The following is a 17,600-nucleotide window of genomic DNA, read 5'->3' as shown; positions in this document are numbered from 1 at the left end:
CAGGGGGAGGATAAACAATGTGCTCCACAGTGTATGTACCAATTTACATTCCCACCAACAGTGCAAGAGGATTCCCTTTCTCCACAACCTCTTTGGCATTGATGTTTTGCAGATTTGTTGATGGTGGCCATTCTGACAAGATTGTACTTTTGAATTGCATTTCACGAATAAACAGCAATGTTGCACATCTTTTCATGTATTTGTTGGCCATCTGTATGTCTTCTTTGGAAAAATGTCTGTTTTAGGTCTCCTGCCCATTTCTTGATTGGGTTGTTTATATTTCTGATATTGAGCTACATGAAATGCTTGTATATTTTTGAGATTAATTCTTTTTCAGTTGCTTCATTTGAAATTGTTTTCTGCCATTCTGAGGGTTGTCTTTTCACCTTGTTTATAGTTTCCTTTGCTGTGTAAAAGTCAGACTCGACTAAGCAACCGAACTGAACTGAACTTGCTGTGTAAAATACTGTTAAGTATAATGAGGTCCCATTTCTTTATTTTTATTTCCATTAATGGAAAGAGGATATTGCTAAAATCTTTGTTAGTGTGTTCTGCCGATGTTTTCCTGTAAGAGTTTGATAGTATCTGGTCTTACATTTGGTCTTTAATTCATTTTGAGTTTTTTTTCCCCCCCCTGTGGTGTTAGTAAGTATTCTAATTTCATTCTTTTACATGTTACTGTCTAATTTTCACAGTACCACTTATTGAAGATGGTGTCTTTTCTGCATTGTATATTCTTACCTCCTTGGGTATAGATGACGTGCCCCATAGGTGCATGGATCTATCTCTGGGCTTCCTATTGTGTTCCATTGGTCTTTTTGTTTCTGCCTAGAGCTGTTACATTAGTCTTTGTTGTAATGCTGGCGTGGTCCTGCTGAATTCTCTGAGCCTTTGCTTGTCTTTTGATTCCTCTGTTGAATCTGAAAGAAGAGCCTTGCTTGGTAGAGTCTTTTTGGCTGTAGGTTTTTCCCTTTCTCCACTTTATTTTTATTTTTTTTAAATTTTTTTATTAGTTGGAGGCTAATTACTTCACAACATTTCAGTGGGTTTTGTCATACATTGATATGAATCAGCCATAGATTTACACTTATTCCCCATCCCGATCCCCCCTCCCACCTCCCTCTCCACCCGATTCCTCTGGGTCTTCCCAGTGCACCAGGCCCGAGCACTTGTCTCATGCATCCCACCTGGGCTGGTGATCTGTTTCACCATAGATAATATACATGCTGTTCTTTTGAAACATCCCACCCTCACCTTCTCCTTTCTCCACTTTAAATACATCATGCCACTCCCTTCCGGCCTGCAGAGTTTCTGCTGAGAAATCAGCTGATAATCTTATGGGGATGCCCTCTTCTGTTATTTGCTACTTTTTTCCCTTGATCTGCTTAATATTTTCTCTTTGTTGTTACTCATTCAGTTTGCTTAATATGTATCTCAGCATTTTCCTCAGCACTTCGAAGCAGCCAAACAGCGCAAGCGCAGAAAAAACCTCCGTCGCTTATTACAGCCTTTTTTCAACCCCGAAGGGCGGGGGAGGAACGGGCAAGCGGCTCCTCGGAGCAACACTGCCCCCTGCAGTCCACAGAAACCAAAATGCCAGCAAGCACGGAAGAAAATCGATCCCTCCTGCTCGGGCAGAGGACTGGCCAAGGTAGTTGGGAAATTTATGGGGGATGCCCGTGAGGACCTGACGTGCACAGCGACTGTTTCTGGAGGGAGCATCTAGCACTCGTGGAGGAGGCCGGACCCAGAATGTGGAAGGAGCAGGGGCACTCCTCGTTGTTACAAAGCGATGGCATGTCTTTCCCCACATGTCTCACTTGGACATCTGCATTACCTTCCTAAACTGCTTTACTGAGGTGTAATTACATCCCACAAATCACACCCATCACTTCCAGGGCAGTGACTTTTAGCACCTTCACACAGTGGTGCAAGCCCCACCACAGTGCAGGTGTGGAACACCGCCAGCGCCACTAAAGGTTCCGCGTACCCGTCAGCAGTCGATCCCCAACAGGACCTGCAGGCCCAGGCATCCTCTCGTCTGATTTCCCTCTCTGTAGATTTGCCCTTTCTGGGCACTTCATATCAACGGACTCCTGCAGGAAGTGGCCTTTTGCGTCTCGGTTCTTTCACTTAGCGTAATGCTTTGCAGGCTCACCCACGTGGCAGCAGAAAGCAGAAGTTCATCACTTTTTATCCGTCTATGCTATTCCACTGTATGGCTACATACAGAATACTTTGTTTACCACTCTCCAGCTGACAGACTTTTAGGCTGCTCCACTATTTGGAAATTAGAAACAGTGCTGCTGTGAAAGACCTGTAAGGACAAGTATTTGTGTGGACATAGGTTTCGCTTCTCATTTCCCAATGATGTCATTGCTCCTTTTGCACGGTGCACAGGCTAGACCCTTCCGGCAGTGTGGAATAGAGGCGGTTGAAGCAGACCCCCTGTCCTTGGTCTGGATCTCAAGAGGCAAGCATTCACTCAGACACTACTGGATGTGACGTGACGAGAGCAGGATGGTTCTCGCGGATGTCCTTCAGCACCACGACGACGATCCCTTCTATCCTGAGCTGGTTGACCGTGTTTATTGATTTAGTTATTGACTTATTTGTCATGAACGGGTCTTGAACTGTGTCAAATGCTTTTTCTTTGTCTGTCAAGGTGACAGGTGGTTTCCATCCTTCCTTATATCAATACGCTGTTTCCCATAACTGAAATTGTGTGTTGGTCCAATACTGCAATCCTGGGAAAAATCTTGCACAGCCCTTTGCAAAATGTTTCTCTATTTGCTTTGCTGATACTGTGTTGAGGGTGTATGCATCGCTATTCATGATAGATATGGATCTGTAGCTTTCTGGTGATGTCAAGTCTGGCTTTGGTACCGGGCTAATACTGTGCTTATAGGATGAATGAGGAAATGTTCCCTCCTCCCTCCTGTCTAATCAGGAAGAATCTGTGAAGGATGGGTGCTATTTCTTCTTTAAACATTTGATAGATGTCACTGATGAAACCAGGAGGCCCAGGACTTCCCTTTATGGGAAGGTCTTTAAATGAATGGTTCAATATCGTTGCTTGCTACAGGTACATTCAGATTTGTTATTTGGCCACTGCATTTAAGCCAACTCCCCATCCAGCATTCTCTGGCCTGTTGGTTCCTATGGCTCGGTCTCTGGTCTAGGATTTGACGGGCGGGACATCTCTGCACATCACAGGATTCTGGCTCCTACTCTGTAACTGGGGAGAGTATGCTGTCTCAGAAGTGACCCCCAGACCACCAACACCCAATAGGCAGGTTGGGGACACAGACTTTGAGGTGGGGAGGGGGTGGCACTGCTGATATCCTCATTTACAGCCGCCCATCCATCCTCCGGGTGCCCTCTTGCAGTCTGTGGGTAATTCAGCAGTCGGGACTGGCACAGCAAGGACCCAGAGTACCCTGTCCCCTCCCCCGCCATGTCCACTTCATCTACCCTGATCCTCATCACTCCTCTCATCTCCTAGCAACGCAGCCTCACAGGGGATCCGTGACGCACTCGCCACCACATCTAAGGGTGTCAGATCTCCCCTCTGCTTAATGACTCAACTCTCAGGGGCAGGGACTGGCCATGCAATTCCTCCTCACCTCCCCCTCTCAACAGCCAGCCTGGCACAGCATGGAGGGGATGTAACAACAACAGTGAAAACCTTCGTGATTGGCTAAATTGAGGGACTGTGGATGGCGGGATCGACCTGGGTTGGCTGCTGGAGTGAGCCCATCGCATCCCACCCTGGGGAACCTGTGCCAGGTGGGGATGACCATCCCTGCCCCAGTGCATTGTGGCTAGCATCAATGACGTACCTTATCCAGACTTGGTGTGCCACCAGCTGTGGACGGACACTGAAGTCACCGGGTCTTCTCACTTCACCCCAGCCTTTACGCAGGGTACAGTTGGGGATGCTCTGTCAGAAATAAACCTGCGCTCATATGGCCTATTAGTCTATGACAAAGGAGCCAAGAACGTCCATCATGGAAAATGCTATCTCTTTAATGAAAGGTTATGGGAAAACTCGGACCCCTTTCGTACACAACATTCAAAAATCAACAAAAACAACAGAAGATTAAAGACGAAATTGTTAGACCTTAAACCATAAAGCTCCTGGAAGAAGACGTAGCCAGGACACTCTTTGACATAGGTCTTAGCAATAGTTTTTTTGACATGTCTCCTCAGGCAAGAGCAACAAAAGCAAAAATAAACAAATGGGAGTTCATCAAACTAAGAAGCTTTTACAGAGCAAGGGAAACCGTCAACAAAAGAAAAAGGCAACCTGCTGAGTGGGAGAAGATATGAGCAAGTGATACACATCCGAAAAGAGATAGATATCCAAAAGAGCTAAAGGACTCATAGGATGTACTGGGGAAAACACCCAAAACCTGATTTTAAAACGGGGCAAAGCAGTGAATAGACCTTTCTGCAAAGAAGAGATACAGATGGCTAATAGACACATGAAGAGATGCTCAACATCTCCTCATCAGGGATTAGAAAATCAAGACCACAGTGAAGTACTCTCTCATACCTGTCAAGTAGCTATTATCAACAAGACAACAAGTAAGAAATGTTGGCGAGGATGCAGAGAAAAGGAAACCCTCGTGCGGTGTTGGTGGAAATGTTTATTGGTGCAGCCGCTATGGAGACAATGAGGGTTTCCTCAAAAACTGAAAACCAGAACCACCATATGATCCAGCAGTTCCACTTCTCGGTATTTTCCTCAAGAACAGAAGAAACACTAGTCACAAAAGATATATGTGCTCCTCTGTCCACTGCAGTGCTATTTACAGCCAAGGGGATCCAAGATCTGGAAGGAACCTAAGTGCCCATCGATACATGAGTCAAAAAGGAAGAAATGGTGTACACACACACACACACATAGTGGAATATTACTCAGCAATTAAAAAAAGAATGAAATCTTGTCATTGTTGACAACATGGATGGACCTAGAGGGTATGATGCCAAGTGAAACTAGGCACACAGAGAAAGACAAATACCACAGAGTTTTATTTATATGTGGAACCTCAGAAATAAGTAAGAGAGCATGGGAAACAAGACAGAAATAGAGTCAGAGACACAGAGAACAAACTGGTGGTTACCAGAGGAGGAAGGAGTAGGGAGATGTGTAAAACAGGGAAGGGGTTAGGAGATACAAACTTCCAGTTATAAAATAAGTCATGGGAATGGAATGTACACACAGGGAATATAGTCAATAATCTTATAATAAATCTCTGTGGTGGCACATGGTAACCAAACTTATTGTGGCAATTCATTTCATAATGTTTAAAAATATGGAATCACTTTGTTGTGCACTTGAAACAAATATAATATCATAGGTCAACCTTGGGCCTCCCCGGTGGCTCAGCAGTAAAGCATCCTCCTGCATTGCTGGAGCTGCAGGAGGCGTGGGTTGGATTCCCGGGTCGGGAAGATCCCCTGGAGGAGGGCGTGGCAACCCACTCCAGTATTCTTGCCTGGAGAATCCCATGGACAGAGGAGCCTGGCGGGCAACAGGCATGTGGTCGCAAAGAGTTGGACATGACTGATGTGACTTGGCATGCACGCACGCATGGCAACTTTACTGAAGAAATAAAGAGTGGGGGCTCTGAATGGAGGATGCCAAGGTTTGTGGGTCACTTTTCCTCTGGCGGCCTATATGACTCTGAGCAATCCCCCTGACTTCTCTGTCTTCTGCTTTCTCACCTCATCAATTAGGACTGAAATCGTCCAAAATGACGGGTCTTTGAAGGAGGAGTAAATAAGGTGACAGAAAGAAATACATTGAATGTGGTCTGATACCTGGTAAAAGATGAGCAACCTTGAAATGCCATGTTCGCCCTGCTAAACATGCCCACACTGACTAAATTCACGCCTCTGAGTTTCAAGAAGAAAAGCTCCCTTGGGAGACAAGTCCTGCAAGATGGGTTGAGCTCTGAAGCTCTCTGATGAGATCGCAAGTTCAGACTCCAATAAATATACCTGTTCTCAAGTGCCTCTGTCTGCAGAAGACTCGTGGATTTCTGCAGAAATACAGCTCTGGGGGCTAGCTGATAGCACAGACTGACTGACAGACAGCAGAATTCATTTTCACTTCTGAAGAATCTCACGGGCACTTGCTGGCTACACCACATTGGGCTCTGAGTGTGGGGAGGAAAAGAAGATTTCATCACTCATGTCTCCTGTAACGAAAAGGGAAGCTATTTGTTATTAGGGGAAAGATGTTCGTGAATGACAGATCCGAGAAAGGTCTTATATTCAGAATACGTAAGGAATTTTAAAATTGCAAAGGACAAAGTCCTCTGTGGAGGAGGACAGATCCTTGTGCCAGGGATTGGGGTGTGGGAGAGGACACCAGAAAGGGGCAGCAGCTGGGTGTTTTTGGGGTGACGGACTCGGCCTGTGTCCTGGTCGCGGTGGTGATCACTGCAATCTCTCCGTGTATCAGAGCCCAGAGAACTGCACACCCAAGGACAAGCAGGCCAGCAATTCCCTGGAGGTCCAGTGGTTAAGAATGTGCCTGCAATATGGTAAAGTAATTAGCCTCCAACTAAAATAAACAAATGAAAAAATAAAAAAAATTTTAAAAACTAAAAAAAAGAATGTGCCTGCCATACAAAATTAACACACAAAAATCCCTTACATTCCTATAAACTCATAGAGAAAAATCAGAAAGAGTACTTAAGTAAACAATCCCATTCACCATTGCAATGAAAAGAATAAAATACTTAGGAATAAAGGTACGTAAAAAAACAAGAGACCTGTATACAGAAAACTAAAAAAAAAAAAAAAAAAAAAAAAAAAAAAAAAAAAAACTGATGAAAGCAATCAAAGTTGACACAGAGAGATGGAGAAATGTACCATGTTCTTGGATTGGAAGAATCAGTATAGTGAAAATGACTCTACTACCCAAAGCAATCTGTAGATTCATCACCATCCCGATCAAACTATCAAAGGTATCTTTCACACAACTAGAACAAATAATTTCTCAGTTTGCATGGAAACACTGAAGACTCTGAATACGCAAAGCAATCTTGAGAAAGAAGAATGGACCTGGAGGAATCAACCTTCCTGACTTCAGTCTATACTACAGACTTTATTACAAACCTACAGCCATCAAGACAGCCATCAAGACAGTATGGCAGAAAGACAGAAATATAGATCAATGGAACAAAATAGAGAACCCAGAGATAAATCCACACACCTATGCACAGGTTATCTTTGACAAAGGAGGCACAAATATACAATGGCATAAACAAAGTCTCTTCAACACGTGATGCTGGGGAAAACGCTCAACTACGTGTAAAAGAATGAAACTGGAACACTTTCTAACACCACACAACAAAATAAACTCAAAATGGATTAAAGATCTAAATGTAAGACCAAAAACTCTAAAACTCTTAAGAGGAAACCATAAGCAGAATATCAGGATGCATTGAACAGGAGGCTTCCTGTGTGCTCTTTTGGATCTGTCAGGAAACTTTTGGCCCTTAATAATTCCTGAATATTCAGGCATTAAGAGGAGAGACACGCCTTTCCTGGGGCTAAGGAATCCAGGCATTTCCATCGTTAGTTTCTCATTATGGTGATAAGTACCCTCTTCTCTCTTTAATAGGGATCACCTTGTGTTCTGTAAGTCTGGATTTTAATCTTTATCTTTGCTGAGAATAATTACCTTGTAAGACAGTATATATGCCCATGCCATGTTGATTAAAACACCTTTGCTCCATCAGAGCTTTGGTCCCCGAGACTGTCTTTCTTTCCTTCTTTCTCCCTCTCTCTCTATCTCTCTATTTCTGGCTGATTCCCTGGATCGCGGAAGCCAGCTGCATAACCCAGGGACTATTAGCCTCTTTCCTTCTTTCACTCTCTCATTGTCGACTCTGGACCATCAGGTTCCGGTCCATTAAAGGACCAACAGCAGAACACTCTCTGACATAAATCACAGCAAGATCCTCTATGGCCCACCTCCCAGAGTAATGGAAATAAAAACACAAATAAACAAAAGGGACCAAATTTAACTTAAATGCTTTCGCACAATGAAGGAAACTATAAGCAAGGTGAAAAGACAGCCCTCAGAATGGGAGAATATAACAGCAAATGAAACAACTGACAAAGAAGGAATCTCCAAAATATACAAGCAGCCCATGCAGCTCAATACCACAAAAACGAAAAACCCCATAAAAAGTGGGCAGGAGATCTAAAGAGACATTTCTCCAAAGACATAGAGATGGCTACCAAACACATGAAGAGATGCTCAACATCACTCATTATTAGAAAACTGCAAATCAAAGCCACAATGAGGTATCATCTCACACAGGTCAGAATGGCCATCATCAAAAAGTCTACAAACAATAAATGCTGGAGATGGTGTGGAGAAAAGGGAACCTTCTTCCTCTCTTGGTGGGAATGCAAACTGGTACAGCCACTATGGAGAACAGAGTGGCGAATCCTTAAAACACTGGGAACAGAACTGCCACATGACCCAGCAATCCCACTGCTGAGGGAAACCACCCTGAGGAAACCAGAAGTGAAACAGACACATGTACCCCAATGTTCACAGCAGCACTGTTTTCAACAGCTAGGACATGGAGGGAACCTAGATGTCCATCGGCAGATGAATGGATAAGGAAGTTGTGGTGCACATACACAATGGAATATTACTCAGCTATAAAAAGGAACACATTTCAATCAGTGATAATGATGTGGATGAATCTGGAGCCTGTTATACAGAGAGAGGTCAGTCAGAAAGAGAAAGACAAGGCTTCTATTAATGCATATTTATGGAATTTAGAAAGACAGTAGCAACGATTCTACATGCAGGGAAGCAACGGAGACAGAGACGTACAGAACATACTTTTCGACTCAGTGAAAGAAGGCAAGGGTGAGATGATTTGAGAGAAGAGCAGTGAAACATATACATTCCCATATGTAAAACAGATGACCAGTGGAAGTTCAATGCATGAAGCAGGGCACCCAAAGCCAGTGCTCTGGGGCAACCCAGAGGGATAGGGTGGGGAGGGGGGTGGGATGGGGGTTCAGGAGGGGAGGCCACATGTATACCTGCGGCCGATTCATGTTGATATATGGCAAAAGCCATCACAATATGGTATAGTAATTATTTTCCGATTAAAATAAATTAATGATTAAAAAAATAAAACAAAACCCACCTGCCAATGCAACGGGGCAGGCGTTCGGTCCCTAGTTCAGGAAGATTCCACCTGTCCCAGGGCAACTAAGACTGTGTGTCACAACTACTGAACCCACCTGCTTCGACTACTGAAGCCCTCGAGCCTAGAGTCCATGCTCTGCAACAAGAGAAGTCTCTGAAATGAGAAGCGCATGCACCGAGCCTAGAGTCCATGCTCTGCAACAAGAAAACTCTCTGAAATGAGAAGCGCATGCACCGCCACTAGAGAGTAGTCCTCCTTCTCCACAACTAGAGAAAGCCTCGTGCAGCAACCAAGACTCAGTGCAGCCAACAATAAATAGATAAATAATAAGAAAGAAAACTGGGCCAATCTTACTGTATGTTCATTTGAAAAATCCAATGGTAGATACCGAAGTAGGTGCATGTCTCTAGATTCTTTGAATGATCATATCCCGGGTGAAGCTAATAAAAATTACATCACAGGCTATATTAAAATTTTAGATCAGCTTCCCAGGCACTGCTCTTTTCTAGAGAGGTACTTTTCTCAGAGAACTGTTACTGAGGAACTTTAGTCACCGGAACTGAGGCCTCCACCACATTCAAGGGCAGAAAGCAAAAGCCATTAGGAAGACACGGTTCAAATCCTATGAGTTTATGAGTTGCCTGTGACTACTGGCTAGGATGAACACACATCCCAGAGTCTCTTCACATTTCAGGAACTGAAACCTTTATTTCAACCACTTAGTTCAGTTCTTTAAGGCCACTGCTATCCCCTTAAACAAACATTTGGTGTGAAACACGTGGAAAATGACCTTAACCCAATTCACTCCCAACCTCTTGCCACATGTCACAAGGAGTCTCTCACGAAATTTCCTCACCTAGAAAGCCAATTCTCAGATAAAGAAAAGAATTCACACACACACGCCTTGTGAAGAAATACTGAGATTTTAGAAACTGACTCACAACTAACCCATGGTTCATCATTCTTTTCTCTCGTCTCCCTCCATCCACTCTGAGAAAGAATGTTTGGCCATGCTGTCTGATTTGCCCACCACGTTCCTCACACCACACACAGGATGTTGTTCCAAGTGAGCCTATATACGCGCCATTGACACCAGCCAGCCCTACTGAAGTCGGCTACCTGGGGGCAGGGAGGTGGCCGGGGCAATAAATTCATCATCTCATTTCCTTCATCACCCTGCCCCATTTCATTCCCCGCAGTCACTTGGCCCACACGAATAAAGATCTCGCACCAAATCGCTGCTTAAAGCACCACTGCCTCAAGTTTCCTTCGTGATCTCACGTGGCTTCTGAGGCCAGGGAACAGATTTTACTTGAGATGAGTAAAGCTAGAGAGACAGCCCATCGGCCAGAGATTCTGTTTGGGAGGTGATGTCTCTCAGGATACTCTTTACGACCCCATGGACCAAGGCCCACCCGGCTCCTCTGTCCAGGGGATTCTCCAGGCGAGAATACTGGAGTGGATTGCCATGGCCTCCTCCAGGGAACCTTCCCGACCCAGGGATTGAACCCAGGTGTCCTAATTCCCCTGCACTGCAGACAGATTCTCTACCACTGAGCCCCCGGGGAAACCCATGACGAACCTAGACCACATATTTAAAAGCAGAGACGTCACTTTGCTGACAAAGGTCTGCAGAGTCAAAACGGTGGTTTTTCCAGTAGTCGTGTACAGATGTGTGAGTTGGATCATTAGGAAGGCTGAGTGATGCTTTCGAATTGTGGTGCTAGAGAGATGACCCTTTAGAATCCCTCGGACACTAAGAAGAACTACTCTGCCCCTCCTAAAGGAAATGAATACTGAATACTCTGAATACTCACTGGAAGGACTGATGCTGAAGCTGCAATACTTTGGCCACCTGATGAGAATAGCTGACTCATTGGAAAACACCCTAGTGCTGGAAAAGATGGAAGGCAGGAGAAGGGGGAGACAGAGGGTGAGATGGTTAGATAGCATCACCAACACATGGACATTAATTTGATCAAACTCAGGGAGATAGTGTAGGACAGAGGAGCCTGGCGCGCTGCAGGCCATGGGCTCGTTAATAGTCGGACACGACTGAGTGACTGAACCACCACCTCCACCTTCCCTTTGAGCTTCCCTAAGGTGCCACCGCCCCACACTCAGCGGGGCTAAGAAGCTTTCTGTGTGTGTCAGTGGTGAAGGCTGAGACTTCTGTCTTCACACACTCGGCGCCCCCTGCTTAGGGTTGATGGCGGGTCCTTAGAATGCTCATCACTCCCTCCCAGAGCTCAGACCAGGCAGCCTTCTCACAACAGTCATGGAGCACCTCCCCTGCTACAGAAATGGGAGTTGGAGCTGTTTACCCCTCTCAGTGTGTCTTCTCCCTTTACATTCACTCCCACATTTCTTCCTGAGTCACCGAATCCAACTCTGCTCATCCCCACCTGGTCCCTCTAAGAAGCTGCACCTGCATCTCTAGCCCATCTCTATCACCACATGCACGGGGTGGGTGCAGGTACGCCCTGCGCCATGTATCTTCTTTCTCCTTTCTCTTCGGAATCTGTCGACTCCCAGACATCACAAAAGGGCTCCAGATCGCCCACAAACGGGGCAGTGCTGCAGGGGAGGCTGTGACTCCCATCCACAGCCACCCCACTGCATCATGGGAGCCAACAGAGCCAAGGTCTGAAAGTCCTAACACAGACATTTCAATGGACGGAACACCAGTGTCTTCCTTGGCACCTGTGAGCTGTTTTCTGGTTTGGGCCTATGGAGTCACTGACCTTGTTCACAATGCTTGCAGGCTCAGCTAGCCTTCCATCAGGACCTCTCTACTCCCCACAGCCCCCCACCTGCTGTACCAAAGACATCACTTCTGAGTTCAGTGCGCCGATTGGGTTTTCACTTGGCAGGGATACCAACACAACTTTTTTATGCTGAAACCTCAAGACACCTGTTAACGAGTCTTCAGAAAGTCCATGTTTCAATTATAATAGAAAAACTGCCTATGTAACAATGAAGATACAACAAATTACAATACTAATAAAATGTTACTTGAAAATTATCTAGAATGTCACACTTCAGAGAAAAAAACGTAGTATGTGGTCTATTGCCTTCCAGGTTTTGTTCTCTGCATTTTAGAAAATTAAGAGATGGGGGAGGTAATCTCTTCATGATATTGTATCTGTTGCTCTGTCTGTGTATCATTATATTATACTATGGTTATGCTACTTTCCATAATGATGAGGGTGCTCCACTAATCTTGGTCAGAGGAAACACTGCTTACCTCCGTATGGTCCAGGAACAGTTCTCTGTGATGTGTGCATGCTGACATGACACCCCATGGTCTTTCACCCACTTAGGAGACACTGTATCCAATCCATACTCAGATCCATAGTAATGTTTCATGCGGATGGACATGTAGATCTGCCTTTTGTTCCAGACTACACCAGACACTGCACTGTATTCCAGATTGGGGGTCAGATCCCACACCTGGCTGTTTCTCTCTGGCCTGGGCACCAACCTGACTCAGCTCTTGCCAGCTAGGTGACTTTGTGCAGATGCATTCACCCACTAACATCTTCGTGTCTCTGCTCCTCAGCTGACAAAAGGGATGACAGCATTAAAGATGCTCACCTCACCGTGTTGCTATGAGTACTCAAAGACTTCATTATGCGTATATGTACGGAGAGCTACGCTCGGTGCAGAAGGGGAGCTCTTCCTCCTGTGTCTCTTCACTTCTGTTTCCGCTTGTACTAGCAGCCCCCCGTCCCTGCCCCCACGCGTTCACCTCCCCCACCCCTACTCTGCTCTCTCTCCCCTGTGCCCCTGTCCTCAGAGTCTCCATCCCAAAACACAGCTGAACATCTCACGATTTACCCCAGAAAATACCCATACCATCACCCTTGGATTAAACAATCATGAACATTAGCAGAAAAAATAAGAAACACAATAAACGGGCAATGTTAAAACTACATAAAAAATAAAGCATTACTGATGAATGTCTGGCTACTAATATTTTCATATCTTCATCAGATTCAGATTCAGAACTTGATATATGAGAATTAGATTTTATAAACAATGCCCGAAAAGGTAATGCAATGTGGTTCCTTAAATAAGATCTAACAAAATGGGGGCACATGGTGTGTTCACGGGTTGAGAAATTCAATATAATTAGGATGTCAGTAGTCCCCATACAGATCCATCAATTTCATACAATTCCAGTCAGAAATTCCAGCAGGACTTTTTCGTACATATAGACTAATTGAGGATAACATTTCTGTGGTAAGGCAAATGGACTAGAATAGCCAAATGATTCTGAAAAACAACATTGGAAGAGTAACACTAACCTGAAATTTACTTTGCAGCTTCAACCAAAAGTTGTAAGCAACCATGTGTCTATGAAGGGATGAATGGATATAGAAAATGTGGTGACACCAGTCAGAATGGCCACCATCAAAAAGTCTACAAACAACAAATGCTGGTTAGGGTGTGGAAGAAGGGCAACCCTCTTACACAGTGGGTGAGAATGCAAACTGGTATAGCCACTATGGAGAACAGTGTGGGATTCCTTTAAAAACTAGGAATAGACCTGCCATGTGACCCAGCAATCCCACTGCTGGGCATAAACCCTGGGGAAACCAGAAGTGAAACAGACAATGTTCACTGCAGCACTGTTTACAACAGCCAGGACATGCATGCAACCTAGATGCCCACTGGCACACGAACGGAGAAGGACGTTGTGGTACATATACAACGGAATATTACTCAACTATAAAAAGGAATGCACTTGAGTCAGTTCTAATGAGGCGGATGAACCTGGAGCCTATGACACAGAGGTAAGTAAGTCAGAACGAGAAAGAGAAATACTCTATATTAACGCTTATATATGGAATTTAGAAAGACGGTACCAATGACCCTACATGCAGGGCAGCAAGGGAGACAGTGTTAAGCTCCATGCATGAAGCAGGGTACTCAAAGCCGGTACTCTGGGCAAACCCAGAGGGATAGAGCGGGGAGGGAAGTGGGAGGGGGGTTCAGGATGGGGGACACGTAAATCCCTATGGCCGATTCACGTTGATGTACGACAAAAACATCACAATAATGTAAAGTAATTATCCTCCAATTAAAATAAATTAATTTGAAAAGAGAAATAGTGATATATACAAGGAATATTATTCAGTCACAAAGAAGAAAATTCTGCCTTTTGGAACAACATGAATGGATTTCAAAGGCTTTATGCTAAGTGAAGAAAGTGAAAGAGAGAAAGACACATATTGTATGTTCTCACTTATATGCAGAACCTAAAAAAGTCAAACTTACAGAAATTTCCAAGTGTTTAGAATGGTGGTTTCCAGGGCCTGCGCAAAATGTTGAATACAGGGCACAAACTTCCAGGTATGAGACGAATAAGTTGCGTGGATTCAATGTATAGCCGAGTATAAATAACAAAACTGTAGAATACAGTGAAAGCTAAGAGGGTAGATCTGAGATGTTATTTCCTCAACAGTTTTTCAAAAGGATTATGTGAGGGGATAGAGTGTCAACCCTGCTGTGGTAATCGTTTTGCCAAATATGTCTGTATCAACTCATCACATTGGCATCTTAAACTTACAGGTTATATGTCAATAATACCTCAAGAAAGGTGGAAAACATAAGAGTCCTGAGTGCGTCCAGTGGGAGAGCTCTCAAGCTATATTCTGTGTCCCTCTGACGTCACCCCATCATTCTTGAACTTTCCCTTGTTACTGACATGACAAGGTGACCCAGGCTCATTTATCCTTTCCTTCCTCAGCCTGGGAACCCATCATTTGGTGGAGAAAGGGGTTCAGAAGCTAGGATCTGGGGACTGGTGTAATTATTGCCGTTGGAATGTTGCTGTCTCCAGTAACTTGGGAATATATGTGTGCACACAATCACACAAACACATACACACACATCTATAGTTACATATCAGTCTAGCCACATATGCACACCTATCGAATACAAGAAGTTTGCATGGAGACCTTTAATCCCAGTAGAATTCCTCAGATTTGTTCTAGTTTACTTCCTTTCCATACTGGAAATTCCCTTTTCCAAAAATGACAGACGTGGCTCTCAGCATTCTTATGTATTTGCTGAATAGTTGATGAGTTGATGAATCCCAATGCATATAAGTGATCCCTCCTCCACAAAAGGGTCCTCCTCACAATCTATGCAGAACCATCCCTTCTCCTTGACTTCCACACCTCACTCAACCTTGCATCCATGTAGCAGTTAGCCTCCTTCCCACCCAAACCCCAGGGATATCCTTCTTTCTATCTTGGGCTCTGACTCTCCAGGCAGGGATGCCCATTTACACATACACATGCCTTACCTGGTAACACCTAACGGCTTTAGGACTGACTTGCTCAGGCATAAAAAAGGGAAGGGAAAAAAAGGGTAGGGACAGGAAGAGGTGACTATGTAATAATACAGTCGGCCAATCAACGTGAACTGGGCCAAACCCAAGCAATGTGATGAAGCCAGTCGATTTTTTTTTTTTTCCCCTCATTGTCCTCCAACTTCCCTTCCTGCCTCTGTCCTTTGCCCCAGTTCCTGTTTCCTTCTTAAGTCCTGCCCTCCATCAAGAGTACCAATGTTACGAGGCATGATTCCCACATTATAACTGATCTCTGCTGCTTGGCTGACATTCAGTGTGACATCCCTGCAGCTGGGACACTCAAACTCTCTCTCTCTTATGATGGACCAGAAGGTCTCACTCCTAATTTCAGGGATAGGTAGGAGAGAAGGTGTAGGGCACACGTTGGAGCCCTCAGGCCTTCATCTGTGAAATGCAGATGATCACAAATTGTGAGAGAAACACAGACAGCAGCAACCAGACCCCTTTCAATGAGTGCTACATGCCAAACCAAGTGCATCACAGGACTCCTTGACATTCAGGAGCTCGCCAAGTAGATTTCCATACCAGGACAGTTGCATTTGTTGTTCCTTCTGCCTGGAATGCTCTTCCCTTAGATAACCCCATGGCCTGCTCCCTCACTTCCTCCAGATCTCTGCTTACTTGCCATCTTTCAGGGAGACTTTCCCTCCTTACCTTGAATAATAACATCATACCTACATATACCCTTTCCCCTGATCTAGCATTATCTTTCTTCATAGTGTCTGCCACCCTTGATTTATTTACTGACCACCAAGTCTATCAAAGGAGAGACTTGGTCCGTTCTGCCCCGTCACAAACTCCAACAACAGTGCTCAGGTATATGGCAGGTGCTCAGAAAACATTTGCTGAAGGATAGTCTGGAGCCAGGCAACACACATTGCTAACATGCACAGGTACCCTCCAAGACACGCACTGGCCCCACTATAATAATTATGAACAACCTGAGATTCCAGGAGACGACTGATACACTCAGCAACACACAGTCAGCATGTCAGGTTCCAGGCCTCAGAATCATATCTGCCAGCTTCCAAACCCTCAGTTCCCGGACAGAGACCTCACAGCCAAGAACATGAGAGGTTTTATTTCTGACACAGAGACTCCAGACAGCCCAGATAGATACCCAGAGACACCAAAAAGAGCTCACTGAATCTCTGCACAGAGAGCACACAACTCGTCTCAGACCCTCAAACACAACTGAGGCCATAACCATACATGCTGTGACAAAGACCCTCCAAACAGACCAAAGTCTTCAAGACAGAAACAAATGAGAACTGCACAGATACTTCACACCATGGAGACTGACTCCCAAACCACTCGACACTTACCAACCTAATACAAAATCCCTAAATGTAAAGAGAACCTTTAATAACTCAAGAACATCATGTAACCTTCAGATAAAGTCCCCAGACAAATGGAAAACCTGCACCCTGTGCACAGATCCCCAAGCAGCTGAGACTTCGCACCTTTAGACAAACCCATCCTTAAAGCAGCTCAGAGACATCACAACTTGGGACCAGAATCAAAAACTCAGAGGTCTCACCATCTCAGGTGCACACGCCTACAACGGGATCTCACACCCAGGGACTGAAATGTCAGAAAGCTCCAAAAAGGCACACCCCGGAATACAGGCACACACATCCTAGGGGCTTTGTACTATGGCTCACAAAACCCACTCAGATCAAATATCCCATCACTCACGACTCCGCCCAAAGGCTCAAGGAGATCAAATGTACCCAAACAGGACCTGTGTTGACACACGTAGCGATACACGAGCCCAGGCTCCCTGACACAGGTTACTCTACAGGGAGAGACAGCTAAGTCAGAGACCTCTCCCTGGACATGAATTGCATGCATTTCTGCGAATATCCGTGCGCTGCCACACAATTCAGACTGAGCGAGAGCTAAACAAGACCGAAACGCCGTCACCATGCACAGCCAGCGACCGCGCCAAACCTCGCCACTAACCAGGGCAGCTATTCGACCCCTTCGGGAAAAGCAAGAAAACTCGGCCAAAAACT

The 17,600-nt window shown here is 45.0% G+C and overlaps 1 long non-coding RNA gene across 4 annotated transcripts; it reads right to left on the bottom strand.

The window, feature by feature from the left end:
- Positions 1-344: 344 nt before the first annotated feature.
- Positions 345-17,524, bottom strand: LOC122435015. Of its 4 annotated transcripts, none has more exons than XR_006267548.1 (5): positions 14,484-17,524; positions 9,555-11,094; positions 6,010-6,547; positions 3,843-3,943; positions 345-920 (listed from the first exon to the last, which is right to left on the bottom strand). It is a non-coding gene; the product is annotated as an uncharacterized LOC122435015 (long non-coding RNA). The 4 variants fall into 4 exon arrangements; XR_006267546.1 differs by lacking the exon at positions 345-920 and adding an exon at positions 1,261-3,238; XR_006267547.1 differs by lacking the exons at positions 345-920; positions 3,843-3,943 and having other exon boundaries at positions 5,505-6,547; positions 14,484-14,633; positions 15,517-17,524.
- Positions 17,525-17,600: the final 76 nt, after the last annotated feature.

Source organism: Cervus canadensis, chromosome X (assembly GCF_019320065.1).
Source record: "Cervus canadensis isolate Bull #8, Minnesota chromosome X, ASM1932006v1, whole genome shotgun sequence".
Classification (NCBI taxonomy): Eukaryota; Metazoa; Chordata; class Mammalia; order Artiodactyla; family Cervidae; genus Cervus; species Cervus canadensis.
Note: the sequence above shows the minus strand (reverse complement) of the source record. Positions and strands in the feature narration are given on the sequence as shown.